At 33.0% G+C, this 17,548-nt stretch overlaps 1 protein-coding gene across 2 annotated transcripts in view; it reads left to right on the top strand.

The window, feature by feature from the left end:
* Nucleotides 1-1,357: 1,357 nt before the first annotated feature.
* Nucleotides 1,358-17,548, top strand: part of LOC114338423 (DNA repair protein RAD50) — an 87,527-nt gene continuing 71,336 nt past the window's right edge. Inside the window, exon 1 of one of the 2 annotated variants that reach the window (XM_028289023.2) lies at nt 1,358-1,500. The gene's annotated coding sequence lies outside the window, so the exon portion shown is untranslated. The remainder of the gene's footprint in view (nt 1,501-17,548) is intronic. The other variant, XM_050644096.1, reaches the window with a different exon arrangement.

Here is a 17,548-nt window from a genome sequence, read left to right as displayed (position 1 = left end):
TCACTTCAAAAACATATATTAAACGCTGTGTCTACGTACACGCTAGCGTGTACGCAAATAAAAAAAGTTGGTACACGCGAATTAAACTTCATCAAGCCAGTGACGTCATTATTTAGCGTGCACAGTGACTTTATATTTTGGTGCACGCTATTTTGGTATGGTATGTTTTACATTTGTTTGATAGAACAATATTTGTTATTAAGGGAAGGGGAATGAAAGCCGACTCATTCAGATGTTTCAAACTTAATTGTAATAAATTAATATGTATATAAAAGTATAATCAAGTTAACAAAATAAATATTTAGTTGACATGTACAAAATATACTGTTAAAATAATTTTTATACGTAAGTTAATTATACCAGTTTATAAACCAATGCTGTTGTGTTTATTTCCATTTATACAGGGAGTTGAACTTATTACTATTTTCATAGAAAATTGGTTATAACTTTGTAAATACCCTATATTATAACATAATAAACCTTTATATTTTTTGATGAGAAAGTTAAGAAGATTTCGAACATAAAATATAGGATGTTCCATTAAAAAATATATAAGTTTGGTCTGCCACTATGTTATCGAACGCCCTGTAACATTCTAACTAATTTTGTAATATTATTAAGCTCAAAGTTTGTTACAATTTTTGTTACTAATTTTTATTGCTATATTTATATTACTATAGCGGATCTACTAAGCTTTATCAAACAAAGCAATCGCCCTGTATATTTTATCTTAATATTTCTACTACCCTTAATCACGAATTTTTGTCTCTTTATCTTTTTCATACTGTTTTAAAATAAAACTCATTAAAAGAACTAAATAATTGTCCACATTCCATAGTTAATTAAAAAAAAACACTAAACAAATAAAAAATAAGAAAACTCTTTATAGTAAAAACAACGCGATTAGACAAATTCTAATACTCTGACCTGATACAAGTACTTATCAAGTTAGCGTGTATGCAAAAAACCAGTAACAGTGCACGCTAAATAGTGACGGCACTGACTTGATGACGTTTCGCGTGTACGTAACTTTTTTATTTGCGTACACGTTAGCGTGTACCTAGACACAGCGTATATTAAAATCTCAAAATATCAAAACTTAACTCTATTTATTACTGTTTAAAAATTGTTTTTACTTTTTCTTTTTTGATATTTAAATAAACTATTATTTTTTGTATCTTATTGCTTTTGATTGTATGTTTCATTTTTAATGTTTTATCTAAATTTATGCTCTTGCTCTTTTCCGATAGAACCTCGAAACAAATAAGAAGCGTTGAAAAGTCCTTTATACATTCTAAGGACATGGCAACACTGCCAAACTACAAACACAAAATGCACAAAATACAAATATTTTGTTATTTTGTTCCGTGGGACGCCGTGGGTTAAACAGAGTTAGGTTAGGTTAAAAACGTTATATGTTATTATTAAACCATTTTATTTTTCTGAAGCCGGTTTTAAGTAATTGTCGCTAGTTTATTATAATAATTGTATATTTATATTGTGAGTATATCATTTATTTTTAATATTTCTTTATTTATAGTTTAATATAAATATCAATCTATTAGCCTAATTTTTTTATGTTACATCAAATTTCTTCAGCCAGCCGAAATAATTTCTTGTTTTTCATAATATAAGAATAGTATAATCCTGACATTTCTGAAAAGTATACTGGTCAGCTTTCTCTATATATTTATATTAGTTCTGAGTTGAAATTTCCTGATGATATTAATTCCTGCTCATTTTTTACACTAAGAGCACATCATACTGCTTAAAGCTAGACTTATGTTAAGACGGGGCGTGTACGACACGGACCGTGGAACAATAGACGGTGCACTGCCTCGTTGTCGCTCTATCCTGTTTTACTATAAACTACTAGCCAATGTCTTTCATATAACACAAATCTTCAATGTGCCCTGTAAGACAGCTGTGCCATCCACTTCCCCTCCTAAGATAAATCAGCCCTTATCATTCAGTAGTATAGTACCTATTTTTATATTACAAAAGCTCTACTTTGAGACTTACATAGTTTATTGACCTCTCTTAACTAACAAACTTCATATATTTGTTTAAAATTAGAGGCTATAATTTCATTTGATGTAGAAGATGTAGGTAATTCTACCATTGCTGAAGACAGAACTTGTAATTTTGTTACTGAAGTAGCAGAGGTATCCTGAATAATAGCTAAGAGTAGTATGATATTTCGAAACATCCAAAATGTTTATATCTGTTTCAGCCTCAAATTGGTTCAATAACTCACCTATTTCGTTTTGTTGTTCAGCTGTTTTATCAGCTTTACCCTCTACGTAAATGTCTTCAACATTGGGGTTGTCTTGATGATTTGGTATGTCTTCAATATACATAAGTGGTGTCGTTAATAATGCCTTCATCATTCAGTTTTTTTGCACCTTGCTTTGATTTCAAATTGTTTATTTCTTCTTCTAAAACATGGCCTCCCAAACTTATTCATACTCTGACACTCTTGGGACTTTGCTATTTTTTTGACGCCCTTCAACCCAACCCCAATAATACTTACCAATTTTAGTACTAGCCTAGTAACAGGTTATAATTATAACAAAAACACTATTTGAACATTTATAATTTTTATTAGGAATTAAGAACGAAATCAAAACCTAGGCAGAAGAATAAAAAGGGATATTTATTTATATAACTGGCTGGTTAATGTAATATTATAATTATCCGATTTGCAGATAAGTTCATGGACCGTCAGATAATTTTCGGATTGAACAATTTTTTGAATAATTTCGGATAATTCAAGGGTCTGTCGATATGTTATATTTTTTATTTGATTTATTTATTAATACATATGTATTTTATACTCATTTAAAATCAAATAAATATTTTCTGTATTAAAAGTCTGCCCTGACACACGATGCCCCTGGGACAATGCTGCAACACCCCAATGCGTCACGATGCACAATTTGGGAAGCCCTGTTCAAAAAGCTAGTTTTTCTGTATCAATATGTTTTTGTTGGATAGGAAAACCAACTCTGGTTATATCAGTGATCGACTTCACTAATATTTTACTGATCCTCCTTTAGCTATGGTTCTGGGTCTATTTTTCTTTTCTGTTGAGCTTTGCCTTGTGACTTGTACAACAAATTCGTTCTGGGTATACCATACTTCTGTTGTCAAAACTATCTACCCACATAGAACTTCCTTAATAGCTTTCGGAACCTTTGTCATTTTCTAGGAGACATATTTTTAACTAAACATTTCTATTTTAGTAGTTGACAACCACAAAGTTTCAATAGTTGACATAGTGTCAACTACTATGGTACTATGGAAAAATTAAGGGAACTTAATGCATATAAGTTATTTATCTTTTATGTATTTGAGTTTATCTTTTTTATGTGTTTAGGTTGGTGTTTCATTGGAAGTTTACCCCCAATGGCAAATTTTCCCTCCCAAGGCAAATGTCTAGAGTCTAGATCCACCACTGATTGTTATAACTACAACCACAATCATTCACAATTTAATCAATAAATCTTTTTTTAAAGTTACTTTCCTACTACTTGTACATATTTACAAAACTTGTTGCAACTGATGTTCACACAACTGTAGGGAAAATTTCGAGGGAATTTTCTGTTTTAAAATTAAAGGATTTTATAGTTATAGAGAAGATGTATAGATGATACTAGTTAACTATGATGGTATTAATTACACTAAGGGCATAGGGGCAAAATGTCAAAATGTTCAATGTGCTTTAAATGTATTAATTTTTTTCGAATCCTGAGAAAACTAATAAGTATTTTTGAAAAATTTAAACGCAGAATGAAAGATTACTGTTGTTCTGAAGCTATTTCCTTGTGGCATTTTTATAGTCAACTATTTTTAATGGGAATAAGCCACAATTTTACAAAAAAAATGATTTTATTAACGTTTCGAAGCCCAAATCGGGTTTCATTGTCAAAATACAAAATACTACAAAAATAAACAAAAATGTTGTTGCTAAGTAAAAAAAAATTCTTCTAATAATTTATTTAATCTGACTCATTTATATTGGCAATTCAGATGTATATTATACATTTTAAAGTAGAAGACTTTAAAATGATATCGCCAATATTTATGAGTTGCGTTCCTGGGACGACTTTACTAAAAGATAGTTCATTCGATTACATGAAATCAATCCCAACACAAGAATATCCGTCACAAAAAAATCATAGCAAATGATTAATATCATAGCATATCTTTAAAAAGACAACCAAATGCAACGATGACAGTAAAATTCTCGCGTTAGAGATTCCATAGTAAATCACGAGAGAAAACCAGGAAAAAACCTCGTGATACTATCCCGACATCGTAAGTATTTGGTGTTACATTTAATTTACTTTCAAAAAAAAACTAATACCAAATTCTGACTTTAATATGTTTAAATTATAAATAATATTAATAATACATAGGTAGATATACAATAAGTAATACTAAAATATAAAATTTGTACTAACTCGATATGTTATTGACTTATTAATCGTGGAATTTTCTTTCTATTGACTTCCTCTTTCAGTATGGGTAACCACATCCTACTACATTCTACCGAGGATTTTGCGACACAATTGGTTTCATTTAGCATAATTAGAGCCGCTTCTTTGATTTTTCTCTTTTTACTATCTGATTCTTTCAGGGTTTAAGTATATAATTTCAGATTCAAGTATAGTCCTGAAAGAATCAGATAGTAAAAAGAGAAAAATCAAAGAAGCGGCTCTAATTATGCTAAATGAAACCAATTGTGTCGCAAATTCCTCGGTAGAATGCAGTAGGATGTGGTTACCCATACTGAAAGAGGAAGTCAATAGAAAGAAAATTCCACGATTAATAAGTCAATAACATATCGAGTTAGTACAAATTTTATATTTTAGTATTACTTATTGTATATCTACCTATGTATTATTAATATTATTTATAATTTAAACATATTAAAGTCAGAATTTGGTATTAGTTTTTTTTTGAAAGTAAATTAAATGTAACACCAAATACTTACGATGTCGGGATAGTATCACGAGGTTTTTTCCTGGTTTTCTCTCGTGATTTACTATGGAATCTCTAACGCGAGAATTTTACTGTCATCGTTGCATTTGGTTGTCTTTTTAAAGATATGCTATGATATTAATCATTTGCTATGATTTTTTTGTGACGGATATTCTTGTGTTGGGATTGATTTCATGTAATCGAATGAACTATCTTTTAGTAAAGTCGTCCCAGGAACGCAACTCATAAATATTGGCGATATCATTTTAAAGTCTTCTACTTTAAAATGTATAATATACGTCTGAATTGCCAATATAAATGAGTCAGATTAAATAAATTATTAGAAGAATTTTTTTTTACTTAGCAACAATAGTTTTGTTTATTTTTGTAGTATTTTGTATTTTGACAACGAAACCCGATTTGGGCTTCGAAACGTTAATAAAATCATTTTTTTGGTAAAATTGTGGCTTATTCCCATTAAAAATAGTTGACTATGAAAGATTACATTATTACTGAGGGCCGAAAGTCAGGTCCGTGAACTTAGCCCGAAAAAGTCGGAAAAAAATGTGAGCAATGCCATTCGATTGTCCATTGATTGTCCACGTTTGTCCACCATGTTATTTCGTTAGTCCACCCATCAATTTTTTTTTATAAACAAAAATTTTTTTTCGTGCTAACTTCACAAATCCACAAATTTTCGAAAATTAAAAAAAAATCTTGCTATATTGTTTGTCCATCGTTTGTCCATGTTTGTCCACCACATAATTTTTTTTGTCCACCCACTGATATTTTTAAAATAATTTATTTTACATATAATATATTGCTTACGGATAATAGGACAGTACCGCCGAAAAAGTACTTCAGACATTAGAATGAATGTTTATGCGGGAGCAGAATCTCAACTACCCATTTGTCCACACCCTCGCAGCGTTTGTCCAACCCCTTAAAGTGCAAAACAACCCCCTTGAAGACTTTAATTTATTTTTTTTTAATTCTCAATCCGGGCCAAATTCACGTCCGCTTAAAAACGCATTTAAACGTTATTTCAGGTTCAGAATCCCAACTACCCGTTTGTCCACTCCTTCGCCGCGTTTGTCCAACCCCTTAAAGTGCGAAACGACCCCCCTGGAGATTGCAATTTTTTTTTAATTCTCAATTCGGGCTAACTTCACGTCCGCTTAAATGCGTCTTTAAACGTTAATTCGGGGACAGAATCCCAACTACACGTTTGTCCACCCCTTCGCAGCGTTTGTCCACCCCTTAAAGTGCAAAACGACCCCCCCACAGATTGTAATTATTTCTTTTTATTTCTCAATACGGGCTAACTTCACGTCCGCTTAAAAACACATTTACATGTTATTTCAGGTTCAGAATCCCAACTATCCGTTTGTCCACTCCTTCGCAGCGTTTGTCCAACCCCTTAAGCTGCGAAACCAACCCCCTGTTATTTGTAATTATTTTTTTAATTTTTTAATTCGGGCTAACTTCACGTCCGCTTAAATGCGTGTTTAAACGTTAATTCGGGAACAGAATCCCAACTACCCGTTTGTCCACCCCTTCGCAACGTTTGTCCAACACCTTAAAGGGCGAAACCGCCCTCCTGCAGATTGTAATTATTTTTTTTTATTTCTTAATTCGGGCTAACTTCACGTCCGCTTAAATACGTATTTTAACGTTAATTCAGGGACAAAATCCCAACTACACGTCTGTCCACCCCTTCACAGCGTTTGTCCAACCCCTTAATGTGCGAAACGACCCCCATGGAGATTGTAAATATTTTTTTATTTCTTAATTCGGGCTAACTTCACATCCGTTTAAACGCGTATTTTAACATTAATTCGGGTGCCGAATCACAACTACCCGTTTGTCCGCCCCTTCGCAGCGTTTGTCCAACCCCTTAAAGTGCGAAACAACCCCCCTGTTAATTGTAATTATTTTTTTATTTTCTTAATTGGGGCTAACTTCACGTTCTCTTAAATGGGTATGTAAAGGTCAATTCGGGGACAGAATCCCAACTACACGTTTGTCCACCCCTTCACAGCGTTTGTCCAACCCCTTAAACTGCGAAACGAGCCCCCTGAAGATTTTACTTAATTATTTTTTTATTTCTTAATTCTGGCTAACTTCACGTCCGCTTAAATGCGCATTTTAACGTTAATGCGTTTGCAGAATCACAACTAGACGTATGTCCACCCCATCACAGCGTCTGTCCAACCCCTTAAATTGCGAAACGACAACCATGGAGATTGTAATTATTTTTTTATTTCTTAATTCGGGCTAACTTCACGTCCGTTTAAACGCGTATTTTAACATTAATTCGGGTGCCGAATCACAACTACCCGTTTGTCCACCCCTTCGCAGCGTTTGTCCAACCCCTTAAAGTGCGAAACAACCCCCCTGTTAATTGTAATTATTCTTTTATTATCTTAATTCGGGCTAACTTCACGTTCTCTTAAATGGGTATTTAAACGTTAATTCGGGGGCAGAATCCCAACTACACGTTTGTCCACCCCTTCACAGCGTTTGTCCAACCCCTTAAAGTGCGAAACGACCTCCATGGAGATTGTAAATTTTTTTTTATTTCTTTATTCGGGCTTACTTCACGTCCGTTTAAACGCGTATTTTAACATTAATTCGGGTGCAGAATCACAACTATCCGTTTGTCCACCCCTTCGTAGCGTTTGTCCAACCCCTTAAAGTGCGAAACAACCCCCCTGTTAATTGTAATCAACAATATTATTATTTGAACTATTTTTCCTTAAAATGTATATTATGTAATACACGTTTTATAAGACAAAAAAAATGATTTCGCACTTTAACGGCCGGTTTCACAAAGTCAAGTTAACTTGTGACTAAAAGATAACCAGAGGTTCCTCCATTACAATATATTGGGGTGACCTCTGGTTATCTCTTAAATTTACTTTGTGAAACCGGCTGTAAGGGGTTAGACAAACGCTGTGAAGTGCTGGCCAAACGGGTAGTTGGGATTCTGCCCCCGAATTAACGTTTAAATACACATTTAAGCGGACGTGAAGTTAGCCCGAATTAAGAAATAAAAAAATAATTACAATCTGCAGGAGGGTGGTTTCGCACTTTAAGGGGTTGGACAAACGCTGCGAAGGAGTGGACAAACGGATAGTTGGGATTCTGAACCTGAAATAACATGTAAATGTGTTTTTAAGCAGACGTGAAGTCAGCCAGTATTGAGAAATGAAAAAAAATAATTACAATCTGCGGGGGGGTCGTTTCGAACTTTAAGGGGTTGGACAAACGCTGCGAAGGGGTGGACAAACGTGTAGTTGGGATTCTGTCCCCTATTTAACGTTTAAATACGCATTTAAGCGGACGTGAAGTTAGCCCGAATTGAGAATTAAAAAAAATAATTGCAATCTCCAGGGGGGTCGTTTCGCACTTTAAGGGTTGGACAAACGCGGCGAAGGAGTGGACAAACGGGTAGTTGGGATTCTGAACCTGAAATAACGTTTAAATGCGTTTTTAAGCGGACGTAAATTTGGCCCGGGTTGAGAATTAAAAAAAAAATAATTTAAAGTCTTCAAAGCGGTTGTTTTGCACATTAAAGGATTGGACAAACGCTGCGAGGGTGTAGGCAAATGGGTAGTTGAGATTCTGCTCCCGCATAAACATTCATTCTAATGTCTGAAGTACTTTTTCGGCGGTACTGTCCTATTATCCGTAAGCAATATATTATATATATAAAAAAAAATTATTTTAAAAATATCAGAGGGTGGACAAAAAAAAAATATGTGGACAAACGATGGACAAACAATATAGCAAGAGTTTTTTTAAATTTACCAAAATTTGTGGATTTGTGAAGTTAGCCCGAAAATAAATTTTTGTTTATAAAAAAGAATTGATGGGTGGACTAACGAAATAAAATGGTGGACATACGTGGACAATCAATGGACAATCGAATGGCATCGATCACATTTTTTTCCCGACTTTTTCGGGCTAAGTTCACGTACCTCCGAAAGTCCCTGAAAATTTGTATAGTGTTTATTTTAATAAGTTATAGGAGTGAAACAAAAAGAGAAAATTTAGTGTGATTTTTAATTTCAAATATTTTATTCAAAAGAAACTTTCAGCCCTCGGTAATAATGTCTTTCATTCTGCGTTTAAATTTTTCAAAAATACTTATTAGTTTTCTCAGGATTCGAAAAAAATGAATACATTTAAAACACATTGAACATTTTGACAGGCGACATTTTGCGCCTATGCCCTTAAAAGTATTTTGAAAAACTTAAAATGGCAAATGTCAACTACTGGTACATTTTGTCGATTACTAGTGCATTTACCTTATTTTTTGTCTCCAGTTGAAATTTTCTGATGATACTAATTCCTGACAATAATATTTTCTGGTGACTTTTATACCATACTAAGTTCCCTTCCAGGGTTGTTGCGTTTTAAACATTTTGTTTTAAACAACTGTTTTAAACATGTTTAAACATGTGTATATATTTAAAACACTTAAATTAAACAAGCGTTATTTTTTTCTTTGTCTTGATTAAAATAATAAATAAATAGGAAAACAATTCTCAAATACGTTATAAAAACTTTTCAACATACATTTTGCATACAAGAGTTAATAAATTTCTAAAAACTGTTCCAGTCTCACAATAATCTTGTAATCTAAAATTATCAATCGGATATCTGATCAGTCACGTCATCACTGATGCAATTAAGCTCTTTAAAAATTGAAGCCAACTTAGCAGCTTTGACATTGCCTAGCCGATTACGTAGTTTGGAATGACAAACCGTATGTTGAGAAGAGTCTTTCTATGTTAGCTGACAATGCATTATGGTCCAAGAGCTGTGAGACATTTTTGAGTAGGTATTTTAGGCAAGCTGAAAATTTTTCAGGTGACTCTTCCATAATAGCCTAATACAAAAATGCCGGTCTGGCTGGAGGGTAGCGGTTATTTTCCCCAAAAATCCCCCCCAAAGTTAAAAAAGGGTAAAAATTGTTATTACAAAAAATATCATTGACGTGACTTTAAAGTAAATTTAAATATTCAAATATTAGGAAAATAAACAAGCCAGGCGATTTGAGGGCGATTTTAGCTCTGCAAGATACTTGCATGGGCGTCCCAGGATTATTTTCAGGGGATGCATATTAACTTCAGAAGATTTTATCTGAATCTGTACATACTATTAACAAGTATAAAATATACAACTATACATGCATAGCTATGTATATTCCTTCTGGACAGGGAGGTACAATTGTTATTTTGACAGGGTATTTTTTAATATTAAAAATAAATATTCTAAAAAAGGCAGCTTTTTGGTGAAATTTTTCAACTGCCATGTGATCAAACAAATTACGGGTTCATATAAATGAAAAGCGCTATAGGTAAGCAGCAGTGTGAGAAAGAGCGTATACCGATAGCTGTTTGCGTCCTCTGTTCTAGCGAAGTGAGTCCGTTCGCTCGAGAAAAATCACGTGACCTGGTGATACCCATGTTGTTGTGCCTCGAAACGTTAGAGTAATTGTTATATATTATAGTTTTTTAAGTAACTTTTCCTTAATTAAAGGAAAATAATACGTACTATACAATAGATTTTGCAAATATGATAGGAAATGACAAATTTATTATTATAAATATATAGGTAGAAAATTATAAAACTATAAACTAAATAAATTCTGTGTCCGAATCTTGTACTTCTTCTTCAAACTCCTCATCTGAGCTTAAATATTCATTATTTTCTTCTTCGTCAGACTCCCCTCGAGACTCAGATTCTTCTTCTACATGAACTGTAGATAGTTGTAATATGCATTTAGAATTTATTAAAAATTAATTACTGATTAATTAATTGATTTGCTACGTATTCTCTGTCATTTTGTACGGAGTCGAAGCCTGCACAACCACGGGCGCATCTGAAGAAAGACTTGCCATTGTTGAGATGTGGTGTTATCGAATAATGTAAAAAAATAATGTACACAACACGTAACAAACGCGGAAACATTAAGAAAGATGAAAATTAGACAAGAAATACTCAACACTATGAAGGAAAAAAATTAGCTACTTTGGTCATATACTAAGAAATAAAAAACCTGATGTGATTGGTTATATAAGGAAAAGTATTAAGTATTGGTTTTAAAAGAAAGAATACGTAGCAACTCAATTAATTAATCACTAATAATCTTTTAATTAACTCTAAATACATATTATAACTATTTACAGATTAGGTAGAAGATGAATCTGAGTCTTGAGGGGAGTCTAACAAAGAAGAAGAGAATGAATATTTAAGCTCAGATGAGGAGTTTGAAGAAGAAGTACAAGACACAGAATTAATTTAGTCTATAGTTTAATACTTTTCTACCTATATATTTATAATAATACATTTGTTTTTTTTCTATCATATTTGCAAAATCTACAGTGATGAGCGCGCTAATAACCGGCAAAACAGCTCAAAAGATGGAAAACATAATACATCTCGAAACAAAAAGAGATGAAACTCTTTTTGTTTCGCAATGTGTTATGTTTTCAACCTTTTGAGCTATTTTGCCGGTTATTAGCTTGCTCATCACTGTATTGTATAGTACGTATTATTTTCCTTTAATTAAGAAAAAGTTACAACAACATGGTTATCGCTAGGTCACGTGATTTTTCTCGAGCGAACGGACTCGCTCAGTTAGAACAGAGGACGCAAACAGCTATCGGTATACGCTCTTTCTCACACTGGTGCTTACCTATAGCGCTTTTCATTTATATGCACCCGTAATTTGTTTGATCACATGGCAGTTGGAAAATTTCACCAAAAAAAACCTGTCTTTTTTAGAATATTTATTTTTAATATTAAAAAATACCCTGTCAAAATAACAATTGCACCTCCCTGCCCGGAAGGAGTGTACATAGCTATGCATGTATAGTTGTATATTTTATACTCGTTAATAGTATGTACAGATTCAGATGAAATCTTGTGAAGTTCAGATGCATCCCCTGAAAATAATCCTGGGACGCCCATGCAAGTATCTTGCAGAGTTAAAATCGCCCTCAAATCGCCTGGTCTGTTTATTTTCTTTATATTTGAATATTTAAATTTACTTTAAAGTCACGTCAATGGTATTTTTTGTAATATCAATTTTTGCCCTTTTTTTAACTTTGGGGGGGATTTTTGGGGAAAATAACCGCTACCCTCCAGCCAGACCGGCATTTTTGTATTAGGCTATCATAGAAAAGTCACCTGAAAAATTTTCAGGTTGCCTAAAATACCTACTCAAAAATGTCTCACAGCTCTTATACTATTAGCTATGTGGAGCTGTTGAGCAAGTTCCAATGCTGTAGTATTTATATTTTTCCACCTACCTCTACCGAAAGTATACCTTTCCGGACCTGATTGTAGGGAGCAAAGTTGTACTTTTCCTCCCTAGGGAGGAAAATATTTTTCCTCCCTAGGGAGGAAAAGTAAAAGTGACGTCATGGTATTTCATTCATGAAATATAACTTATTGACGCCCTGTATAATATCTATTTTCTATTACGAAGTATCTATACATTTTAAAGTTTATTTATAAAACATCCTGTATTTTGCAGAATGGTAAAAAACAGTAAATTGTTATTTTGATTTGACAATGTTTACATTATTAATTTGACTTATATTTGACAGTTGACAGTTATATTGTACCTCTTTGTTGTTTTAGTTCTAATAGATTTTGTTGGTTAGTTACATAAATAAATTAAGTAAAAATGAAAAAATGACTTGTTATTTGAGGAAGGTGGAAAACCCATATGTATAACATGGGAGTAAAGTGCCTTTTCCTCCCTTGAATGATTACTGCCCTCCGCTACGCGTCGGGCAGTAAACTTCATTCTCGGGAGGAAAAGTTACACTTTCCTCCCTTGTTATACAAATAGCTATTTCATAGAACGCCACCAAGTCTCTGGTACATATTAAAACCTTTTTATATACTTGGCTTGGTTGGTGTCACGGACTCCGCAAATTTTATAATCCATTTTAAAAATAGTTCTAGGCTACCTAGACACCTGAAATTTTCAGGATAGCTTAGAACTAGCTAACAATGCAATAGTTTACTGCTATTATACAGGGTGATTAATAATTAGTGGGGTGAAGCTCCGTAGATCCGTTATAGTAATGTAAAGCGATAAAACTTAATAACAAAAATTGTAGCGAACTTTGAGCTTCACATTACAAAATTAGTTAGAATGTTACAGGGTGTTCGACAACATAGTGGCAGACCAAACTTATGTTTTTTTAAATAGAACACCCTGTATTTTATTTTATATTCGAAATCTTCGTAACTTTTCGATTACAAAAATATAAAGGTTTGGTATGTTATACGGGGTATTTACAAAGTTATAACCAATTTTATATGAAAATCGTAACAAGTTTAACTACCTGTATAAATAAAAGCAAGCACAAGGTCAGTGGTTTATTGACGTCATATTTTTTATTTATTGTCAAAATTTTCGAAAATGGTTGTTTTGCTAATTTTCTTTATATTGAATACAGGGTGAGTCAAAACGCAAGTACATTATTTTCTCAGTAATTTTAAATAGAACACAATTATCGAAAAGTACCATTACCATACTATAATTTTTGTATAACATTCCCTATGCTTAAATTTATTAGTTTTCGAGATAATATCATTTTTCAGAGCAAAATTATTAATAATTAGGGGTCTAAATCTTTCCAAATTTTAAGTAAGCCATGACTGAATAATTGTCTAAAACTTACAATTTACGATTGCTGATTATCAATCTGTAATCAAAGTTGGCTACAATTTTTGTTATTAACTTTTATTACTATCTATTACTTATAACGGATTTACAAAGCTTTACCCCACTGACCAATCACACTGTATGGATAAATCGATTTTTTTTTTATTTTAAACTATTTTAAAAATGTGACTAATGCAATGATATTTTAAAGTACGTTAATAAATCGATATCTACAAATTGATGTTGCCTCAGTGGCATTAGACTGCAGATCGAGAGGTCCCCAGTGGGAACCCGGCTGTTGCGTATCTTTTTTAAATTTTTTTAATAAATAATTAAAAATGAAATGAATAACCATTTTCAATTTCGTTGCAAAACGAAAATACAGCCGAACCATATTCCAGTCCAATCAGAGAGTGCTGCAAGCACCTCTACCGGTTTCGAAACTTATTAGTCTCTCATCAGGAGGCACATATGCTGCTCTCCCTGATCCAACCAAAACAAACCCCAGCGTGCAGTCCCGAATTGCAACGAACGAAATGGCATAGATGCCCTAGCGGCAACTGCTAGCAAAAGACTAAGTTTTCACTCTAATGGCATATAACATATCCCACCAGAATGAAAACAATGGGAACCTTCTCTGGTTACACCTCCGAGGCTTCTACAATTTGCAAGCCATACGGATGCTGAGACTAAGGAAGATGAGGGAATTCTATAATTTACAATTCACGTCACATCTGCTCAGCGCGGTAAAGTTCCAACGAGACTGGTTCCCTTCATACTCCACACAGAGTAAATGTAAATTAAAAATGAATAACCATTTTCTTTTTCGTTCAATTTTATTCATTTTTAATTTACATTTACTCTGTGTGGAGTATGAAGGGAACCAGTCTCGTTGGAACTTTACCGCGCTGAGCAGATGTGACGTGAATTGTAAATTATAGAATTCCCTCATCTTCCTTAGTCTCAGCATCCGTATGGCTTGCAAATTGTAGAAGCCTCGGAGGTGTAACCAGAGAAGGTTCCCATTGTTTTCATTCTGGTGGGATATGTTATATGCCATTAGAGTGAAGACTTAGTCTTTTTAAATAATTAAAAGTTTATATACTTAAAATTATATATACCATTTTAAACAACCGTGGTATTATAAAAAATACTATTTTATACTAGTGTAATTTTTGGAATCATAATTATAAATAACAGTTAATACACCTACTAGAAAATCATATCTTACAAGTTAATTATTCTTTCCAAACATGTTGTGTCCTATATGTACAATAACAAAACCGTGATATTATAAAAAGTACTTTTTTATTAGAGTGTAATTTTTGGAATTTTAAGCATGTTATCGTTAAATCGTTTATCGTTAAACTATTTTATACTCTTGCCTATAAATAATAAAAAGGTTTTAAAGTATTATAAAAAAATTCTTTTTTATAAAAGTGTAATTATTACATTCTCAATTAAATGTTTAGAAAACGTATATGGTTTAAAGGGTACACACTTTGCCTGGTAATTAATAATATTTGACAATGCTCCTGGATGATAATTTATAATGGATGGATGGTAAGTTTATTTCCACTAAAGCGCGTATCAAGCAAATTTGCCAAAAAATGAGCTGGAGTCAAAGCCATTTCCATACGCTCCTTCGTATCATGTATAAAAATTCGCCATTTGCATGTTTCAAAAAAATACTAAACACCGCAAAATAACTTAAGCCTGGGTTTCCTCGAAAGCGGCACCGACAATTACGTGTGAAAAATTCAAGGTTCTTCACTGGGGCAATGGAATGTGCAAGCTCAGCAAGCGGTGGCTTCCAACGCATCCTTGGAAACCAACGCTATTATTTTGCATGGTACAGTTTTTTATGATGTCATTCATCGCAGTGTTACGATCGGAGGTTGTCGGCACCGCTTTCGAGGAAACCAGCGCTTTTCAGTAGGTTCTTGCAATAATAGCTAACTTGCAATGCGAATTTATAAATAGTAAGTCTGGGGTTCCCCCAGGCGACAGCTCCTAATTGCACTTGGTTTTCTTATCTATTATGTTAAAGAAAAGTTAAAATCAAAATTATTATTATTACGTTTAAAAAAATGTGATTTAAACAATGTTTTTTTCTAAGTTTTATTTGTTCAAAACATACAATTTAAAATAAAAAACGCATGTTTAAAACAAAAAAAAAATGTTAAAAATAAAAAAAACATGTGTTTTAAACATGTTTTATTTGTTTAAAACATAAAATTTAAAAACAAAATAAAACATGTTTAAAACAAAAAAACGTTTAAAACAAAAAAAACATGTGTTTTGTATAAAATTAAAAAATATGTTTTTTTTCAACCCTGTTCCCTTCCAAGGTAAGCTAAGACACCAGTTTCAGAAGCCTGATAGGTTGGATGTTGTGTCGTCACAGCTTGTCATTGGTTAGAAATGAATAGACTAGGCAGTGGTGGGCAAAGTTTTTTTAATGGGGGGCCACAAAATTCAAGAAATTCTATAGAAGGACCAGAATTATAGAAAATATCTATTTTACTTTAAAGCTGTATGTCTAATATCCATGTCGATGGAACCTCGGCGGGCTGGATTAAATACTTTCGCGAGCCGAGTCAATTTATCTAGGTAAAAATTCAACGAATTTTGATTCCTAGTACTCAAAATGTGAGTAAAACGTAAGAAAATGAAAGACAGTTAATATTTTATTCTATTTCAGAGACAACCACCATCCGTGATAGGTCTGGATCCCGCGTATGAAAAAAAAGTTGATTAATAGCAAGCTGAAAATTTGTTAATAGCTTAAGGGTGTCTAGTCGAATAAACTTTGATATATGGGAACACTGGAACAGGGGCAGTTTTAATTGTGGAACAGGTTAAAAATTTGGAACGGTCACACCACGAAAACGGCACATTTATTTTGTCCGACAGAACAGACTTAAACTCTCCGAACAGAGATTTAACTCTCATGCAGAAATCAGACTGCTATTTATCACCTGTCATAATTTCTGTCATTTGACATATTCTACATGTTCCACTCATTAAAACGCCCATTTGGTGATAAATAGCAGTCTGATTTTTGCATGAGAGTTTAATCTCTGTTCGAAGAATTTAAGTCTGTTCTGTCGGACAAAATAAATGTGCCGTTTTCGTGGTGTGACCGTTCCAAATTTTTAACCTGTTCCACAAATAAAACTGCCCCTGTTCCAGTGTTCCCATATATCAAAGTTTATCCGACTAGACACCCTTAAGCTATTAACAAATTTTCAGCTTGCTATTAATCAACTTTTTTTTCATACGCGGGATCCAGACCTATGATCTATTCATTTATCATCTGTTTGCCTTGTAAATTGTAGAAGGCACAGATTTAGGTTGACACCAGAATTTTGGTTCCAATGTTAGAAGTTGTAGATCGGGTCGGCAAGTAATTTTATGTGGGGTCCGGATACTAGAACAAAATTTGAACAAAGTCCAGAAAAAAGAAACAAATGATAACTATTAACGACAACATATTTATAATTTTGGTACATTCTTAATGATAAAACAAAAGAACTTAAATTTTAAATTATTTCGAAAAATTGCACCGAGCGACGGTCTTGAGCTATAGTTGTTTGTGTTCTGGTTCTCGAGTCGAAAAGCAAATTCGAAGTGTATCTTCGAGGTGGGCGTCCGTTAAGGTACTAGTACACTTCAGAAGACCAAAAATAAGCATATTTTCAAGATTTTTTTTTCTCAGGGCCCTTATTAAAAATGAACATAAATCTTTTTACATATTAATATTTAACTTTTAGAGAATACAAAAAATATATCTTTTTCATTTATGCACGTACACTAATATTGTAGAGGGCGCCAAAGTCGAGGCCTCGAAAAAAAGTAGTT

The sequence above is a fragment of the Diabrotica virgifera genome, chromosome 2 (assembly GCF_917563875.1).
Source record: "Diabrotica virgifera virgifera chromosome 2, PGI_DIABVI_V3a".
In the NCBI taxonomy this organism is placed as follows: Eukaryota; Metazoa; Arthropoda; class Insecta; order Coleoptera; family Chrysomelidae; genus Diabrotica; species Diabrotica virgifera.
Note: the sequence above shows the minus strand (reverse complement) of the source record. Positions and strands in the feature narration are given on the sequence as shown.